Source organism: Anser anser, assembly GCF_964211835.1.
Source record: "Anser anser genome assembly, chromosome: 2".
Lineage (NCBI taxonomy): Eukaryota > Metazoa > Chordata > Aves > Anseriformes > Anatidae > Anser > Anser anser.
The window spans coordinates 146,046,588-146,053,635 of NC_139721.1; the positions used below are offsets into that span (position 1 = coordinate 146,046,588).

At 46.3% G+C, this 7,048-nt stretch overlaps 1 protein-coding gene across 7 annotated transcripts in view; it reads right to left on the minus strand.

The window, feature by feature from the left end:
• The window catches only part of MPP7 (MAGUK p55 scaffold protein 7), a 152,464-nt gene extending 146,373 nt beyond the window's left edge, over nucleotides 1-6,091 (minus strand). For 4 of the 7 annotated variants that reach the window (XM_083823657.1, XM_083823656.1, XM_083823665.1 and 1 more), the window contains exons 1-2: nucleotides 5,875-6,090; nucleotides 1,944-2,012 (exon numbers count right to left, since the gene is read on the minus strand). The gene's annotated coding sequence lies outside the window, so the exon portion shown is untranslated. Of the gene's footprint in view, nucleotides 1-1,943; nucleotides 2,013-3,703; nucleotides 3,742-5,874 lie in introns of those variants that run through there. The other 3 variants (XM_083823664.1, XM_083823663.1, XM_083823659.1) reach the window with 3 other exon arrangements.
• Between the last annotated feature and the right edge of the window lie 957 nt (nucleotides 6,092-7,048).

Genomic DNA, 7,048 nt, shown 5'->3' on the forward strand with positions numbered 1-7,048 from the left:
ACATCACAATTTCTAGAAGCTAGACAGTTCAACTGAGAAGCAGCATGCTCACCTCGCCTGACCTGCTGCAGGTCTCGCCGCCCAGCCGCATGACTCGCAGGGCCATCAGATGACGGCCAAACGCACCCCTCGGCCTGTACTCGAAGCATGCCATTCACAGTTTTAGCCCCTGAGGCTTGTTTGCCATTTTGATGCCCTCCCTCGGACTGGTGGCGGCAGCTGGAAGGTGGTCCATAACACAGTTCGTGTCGTATTTCAAACACATAACAAGCTTTCAAAGCAAGGAGTCACACACTGCCACTCTATTGGAGCAGCGTAAGACTACTGGGCTGTAGCACTTGTAGGGTCTCTTTAGCACAAGAAAAAAATCTAGCATCTAATTCTGATGTTATTTAACAGATTGGGATCCTTGGATAAGAAACCTACAACAGCTCAGTGATGCAGGCTGGATGTTCCTTTCCCCATCAGAAAGGACCTGCTATCACCAAGGTTGGCTTGCCCGAAGCTCCGGGTTACCTACACATCCACCGGGAGCTATCGAACCAGATAACCTTGGATACTGTGCAGCAGAGGGCTCCTTTCAGAGCCTCCGTGATCTACAGATGGCAAGAGAGCAGCAGGGAGGGCAGGGCAGGGAGTGCCCAGACAAGGCAGCTCACAAAGGGCTGCTGTTCCCGCGGTGGGAGCAGCAGCAGCCGCGCCTTGGGCTGGTGGGAGGGCGAGTGGGGAGCGAGGGCACGAGGGGAGGAGCGAGGACTTGAGATCCGACACGCACACAACACAGATTTCATGTCCCTGATAGACTTTACCCTCTGTGCACGTTAGTAAGAGAGCAAGCTGCTCGTTCAGAAGGTGGTTTTGGTGACTTCTCCAGCACTGCTAGTGTCAGGACGATGCAGCTTCAGCTTTCCCCTGCGCGCACACTTCGCTCACAGCGCCATCAGAGCACAGAAGTTAACTGTGCTCACAGCTTCCCAAACGGCCCAGATTACAATGCGATAATTAACTGCTCGCCAACAGCTACTTCACTGAAAACCTCTATCACTGTATCTGCTAGACCACGGAAAAACTTCATTACTGAATTTGTTAAGCCCCTGAGAAGAAACTTCAGGCTGTTGCTTTAGATCAGTTCTCTTTTGCAAGACTTAGAACTGTGATAAAAAAGCAAGGCTTTCTATCAGCTGAACTAGCAACTTCTTAAAAAAATAAAAAAATAAGAATAAACCTCTCCACCAGCCAGTTGAAGCTTCTGATTTGGCCACATGTAGTGTGTGAAATATTTATACTCTGCTCTTATTTATAATTAACAACGTCAGTTCCATTTCTTTAGATAGCATTCACGGCGCGCTCTCAATGAAACGGCACTTCTGGATTTCATATACGAAACAATATTGTTCCTTTTGGAACACATTCATTTGCTAAAGGCAAGCTCAGTCCACCAAGCAATACATTATGAGTGCAATAAAGATTTTCAATGCTCTTTATATAAATGGATATAGACATTTCCAAGCTCTAAGAAATAATTAGTAGCTCTGAAGCAGTTTTACTCTACTTTTGAACATGTTATATGATTTATAGTATAATTTATTTTGTAGTTAGTCATCATTAACAGTTGGCTGAATTAGCAACACGGTTTCCTATTTTTTCAGAACTTATTCCATCATATACACTGAAACACCATAAGAAAATGTAATCATTCTTGACTTAAAGAGGCTGTCTTTATAAGACAATAAAGCAGCACACCGTTAGAACTAAGAACTCTTATCCCACATATTGGTACACCAGTGTTTCATGGCTTTATTTATTAATACTAAGAAGAATATAAAAGTATTCTTGGTCTCTCATCCTAATCCACACACTGTTAAGGACCAGAGAAAACAAATGACATTCTAATCCAGTATCAGAAAACTATTGGCAGAAGAGTATTCATAAAATAATCCTACCTGTAAGGCCGTCTCTACTTCAACATGGACTTAAGATACACATTTTCCAGGCTGTAGATCCTATGGAACCTGAAGAAAAAAGGAAAGGCTACTAGTATTATGACATTAGAGTTGGAAACATGAAGTATCTTCATGTTTTTATTCTAAATGTTAAGAGCATGTATTCCTAACAATCATTTCTCTACGAAGCCTTGCAAAAATAAGAAGAGTGAGAAGAGGCTTTTAGTTAGGGTGTAGGGTGGGGGGATGATGAGTTGCAAATTGTTCTGTATCCATGCCTACCCTAGGCAAATTCATCTTAAAGGAGTAATTAAAGAAAATTATTTCAAAATACGCATAGGTAAGTTTCGTCTACCTTATAAACATCCACAAGACTTCATGCGTACATAATCACATTTTACACGTGAACACCACAAGTCTGGTTACAAACTAGTACAGGTTAGCCTTCTCCTATTATTCTTCAAGTCCAAACTCAAAAACCCTTCAAGCACGCGTGACTTGATGCTTACAGTAAAGGTGCTCGTTTCTTTGCTTCGTGACAACTAATCGTTCTGCTTTGGAGAGTCAGCAATAACCTCAAAACCATCACTAGCCGTGCACGCTGACATTTAGCAAGTGTCTTTTTCAACGCTCCACCTGGCACCGTGCGCTGCCTGCTCCTCGTGCAGACGCAGAAGACCTGAGGTTCCCAGGCCTGATGTTCCCTCCGGGCAGTGGGCTGCAGGAGCAGCACCGGCGTAACAGAGCACGGAGGGTGCTTGGGGAACAGAACCACGGCAAACCCCTCTGCATGCATGGCAAGAGCTTAACAGTCAGAACAGCAGAAATCCTCAAGACAGGGCTGCTCTTTCAGCATTTGTATTTCACCATATCCTTCTCACGCTGCATATGACAACGATCACACCTCCCATTGTATAAATCTATGTGGCTTTACAGTATCGTTTGTAGATACAGTTCATAGATTTTTTCAGTGATTACCTTTAAATACTGATGTCATTCCAGATATAAACAATGAGTTAACTACAGGAGCTTCTCACTGCAGGTTTGTGATAGAATTATTGCACCACTGACCACACTGCACACAGTTAAAGATCTGTGAAAGCTCAAGGTTTTGTTCTTTAAAACTAGCAAAGAATTGCCTGGCTGACAATTTTGTCTTCTATTAAAATACTCTTTTTCTTTCTTTAAGATATAACATACTTCAAGGGGGCACTGTCCAAATTTTTTATTAAGGCTGAATTTTAACTTGACTTGTGATTTCACTCAAGTTACTCAAGAACAGCAATAGCAGGATCATATTAGCCCTCACAGCGCTGAATTGAAAAGTGACGGAAATAAGACATAGGCCACAGTAACAAGATGCGATCCCAGGGGATTAAAGATACTGAAATCCTTTTACATTAGCTGCTCATCTTTTCTCCATAGCTAGCAACTGGGAGGTGAAGTCCATTAAAAACATGATTCATAATACAGATTGTTAAACTATTTTCAGAACAAAACCTGGGGTCCACAAAACTAGTCTGCTTAATGCTACTGCTCAAGAACACATGGAATTTGTTATCCTTCCAGAGAGGGGGGCAAATTCAAGTTATATTCCCTGCTAGCTAGGCATAATTAATATAGATATTTTTCAAAAACATCAAAGTAAAGTTCTGTGCATCTTCAGACGAGCTATTTTCAGTGTTCCCCTAAATGCAAGACTGCTAACTGAAGGAACAAGCATGTCAAAGCAACATTTATCACTGTCCTTGGAAACTCACTTGTCAAAGAACTTTCCTGAAGGCCTCATGGTAACCCTCAAAATGGTCCCGGAAAATACAAAAATGTGGAGCCAGAGCTGTTCTCAGACCTGCCATAACCACATGGGACAGGGCAAGTGGTCTGAGCTGTCAAGGGATGTTAAGGACACTGCACTGCAAATGTTATTTGAAATGTACTAAGTAATGCTTGCTCCCTGCCTCTGTACTTCAGTACTAGTACAGGTCAAAGAAATATTACATAAGTAAGATATTGCTTGTGAGGTAAATACCCACGACCCACTGAAACCAGGTATAAATTAATTGTTATATATTTCTAAGATTAAAATTAGGGAAGGACAAATGAATATACTGTAACTTTTCCTTAATGAACCATGCACAGTAGCAACCAGGAAGAAAACTTCCCCGAAGATGGGGCAGGAAGAATATATACACCACGGGCTAGGATTAAGCTGTATTAGCACAACTATGCAGGAAGCTTTCAGGACTTCCACACGTAACTCACCTGGCTCTAGATGGTGAAACTCGCTTAATTCACTGCAACAGCTTTCAGGAGGAGGTACACTGGGAGACAGCTAACAGACACTTTGCTAGCAGCAAGACCAGATTTTTTCTACTTTTACTTATTATCATAGCAAGTTCTACAGTAATCCTTAATACGGAAGAACCACTTATGGGGGAAAGATGCCACTGAACTACTTTTCTTAGATGCCTTCTGCTCCCTTCCATATGCCAGAGACAAATGAAAGGCTCCAGCATGCCCGGGTGCTTGCCACAGAAAAAGGAGAGATTCGGTACAGGAAAGCACAACCAAAGCTCCAGTTTTCCGTGAAAGGCAACGCTGCAACATCGTAAGAACAGATGGGTGTTCCAGCAGTTTCCAACAGCATCTTTGTGAGAATCACAGGACTCCCACCAGGCACGCAGGAAAGGGCTGGAAGCTGTCCCTCAGCAAGCTTAGTTGTGACTGTTTCCTATCATGAGCTGGGAAGTCCTGAAAATTTGAACAAAATTGCAAATAAGCATCTAATATAATAGCACATTATCCTGCCTTCTCTGCATCTGGTATTGACTTTCATCCTGTGCTGCTACAAGCTGACAGCTCCAACACCTGCCTAATATAAAAATTAATTCCAAGTTGAATGTTAGCACACAGAAGACAGTTCACTACACACACAAAAAGCCACTTTAGCTGAGGTCCGAGGCCCATCTCACGGTGTCCTGCCTCTAATGGGGACTGCTAATGGATGCCTAAGGAGGAGAACAAGCACAAACACACGGCAACGCTTCCTGAGCGCTCCCTGCCACTTGACAGCAACGTGCGGCTCTGGGACCTCCTCCGCCTCCTTTCCAGCGTACACATGCAGGTAGAAAGATGTTCACATTAAAGTCTGAGGCTATTCTGAGTCCGAGCTCATTTAAATCAACTTTTCACCATTTCGGTTACTGCTCTATTCTTTCCGTGGTGATGAATAGACAGGCACAGCAGAAACCCGTGGGTCCCCTCCATTCATTCCCTAGCCCGAAGAGATTAAATCCTAAAACCCAAATTAACTGTTGCTTTCAGAACCTGCATGTAATCACCGTTCTGTTCGGAGCACAAAAAGACTTGCTCAACCCAACGGTGACATTTAGCGAAATCTGCATGCCGGTCCTACGTGAGATTAGAGATTTAATCACCCGCATCCCCGAAAGTATTGTTTGTTCTCATTAAGCACATAACAAAGCTGTAAATTAAGTAAGACCTTCCTGTAAATACTGCCAAGAAGTAAACATCCCTGAAGGAGGATGATAATGGATCAGAGTAAAATGTTAATTACTATTTTTAAATGAATATATATGAAAGATGGGGTTAACAACGCATTATGAGCAGATCTCATTAAAACTGGGACCTGGAGCCGAGCAAACTCGAAATAAGAACTCCAGAACCGGCTCGGAAGAAATAAAGCGTGACAAACAGGCGAGGAAATTCCGTGCCGGAGACCTCGCGGGGGCTGAGGGGCGCTGTCGGGGTGCGCCCCCCGGCACAGCCCAGCACCCGGGGTCCGTCCCCCCCCCCGGGGGCCATCTTGGAGCGGGGGGACAACACCGGCGCCCCCTCCCCTCTCCCCACATCTCCCCCCACACGGTGCTACGGCCCCCCCCCAGGCCCCGGGGAGGCTCCGGGCTCCTACCTGCGGCCGGGCTGCCGGGTGGCGGCGGGCACGCCGCAGCCTCCCTCCCTCCCTGTGCCCGCAGAGCCGAGCCGAGCCGAGCCGAGCCGCGCTCCCCTCAGCCCCAGCCCCGCCGCCGCCGCCGGGCCGGGTCGGGCCCCGCCCCCCGGGGGTCGGGCTCGGCGGGAGCGCGCAGAGCCCAACAGCCGCTCGTCCCCGCGCCCGCAAGGCCAGGCTGAGAGAGGCTCGCGCGCTCTGATTGGATAAGGGCAGGGAGGGCGGCGCGGAGCGGAGCGCTGATTGGCCGAGGGGAAGACTTCGGCCCGCCTCCCGGGCGGTGAGTGACGGGCGGTGTGTGGGGCTGAGGCGGCCCCGAGCCCCCCCCTCCCGGGGAAGTGGCTGTGGTGTGTGGGGGCCGTGGGGAAGGGCTCTGTACCCTCCCAGGGCACACTGTGCTCCCACCTCTACATAAATCACTGTGCGTTGGGCAGGGGTCTGCCTAGTGGGGTTATTCTTCGTGTAACAAGTCATGGCAAGGATTCTTCCAGCCCTTTACATGTGTAGGAAGCACCCAGGGGCGCACAGCTGCCTGAAGGACACGAGGACCAGCACTCGGTGTGCGGGATGGTCCCTTCGCACAAGGGCAGCCCTGAGCTGTACTGGTGTGATTAGTTTCTGCTGGCCTCAAAATACAGCATTGCACGTGTCTTTGGACAGCTTTAATTCCGTGCTCAGTGGGGCTTCTCAGGGTTGTCTTCAAGCAGAAATTTGAGTGACGTGTTTGATGGTGACAACAGCCCATCGAGCTGCATCAACAGTTGCTGAGCACTCTTGGTTTTGGGGACAGATTTATCACTACAATGCAACTAATCTCATTCAACCTCCTCTGTTCTTCCTGTTCAATTTATCATGATAGTTTTTGGCACTCTACAGAATCACAGTTTTATTATGTTGTCCATCATTTTTGGTTTAGATCAGCAAATTATTAACAATTACTTCCTTCTTATCCGTATCTTCAAAGACTTGGGACGTGGTCCTTCCTTTTGTGATCCATCAGCACCTAAAGCATTTCTGAAAGGAAACTGGTTGAACAAATAAGGTTAGTTTGGGCATAAATTATTGTAATGTAGAGTAATTACAATGCCTAGAGGTGCTAGACACCTCAAAATACAGTCCAGTTTCAGGATAAATCCAG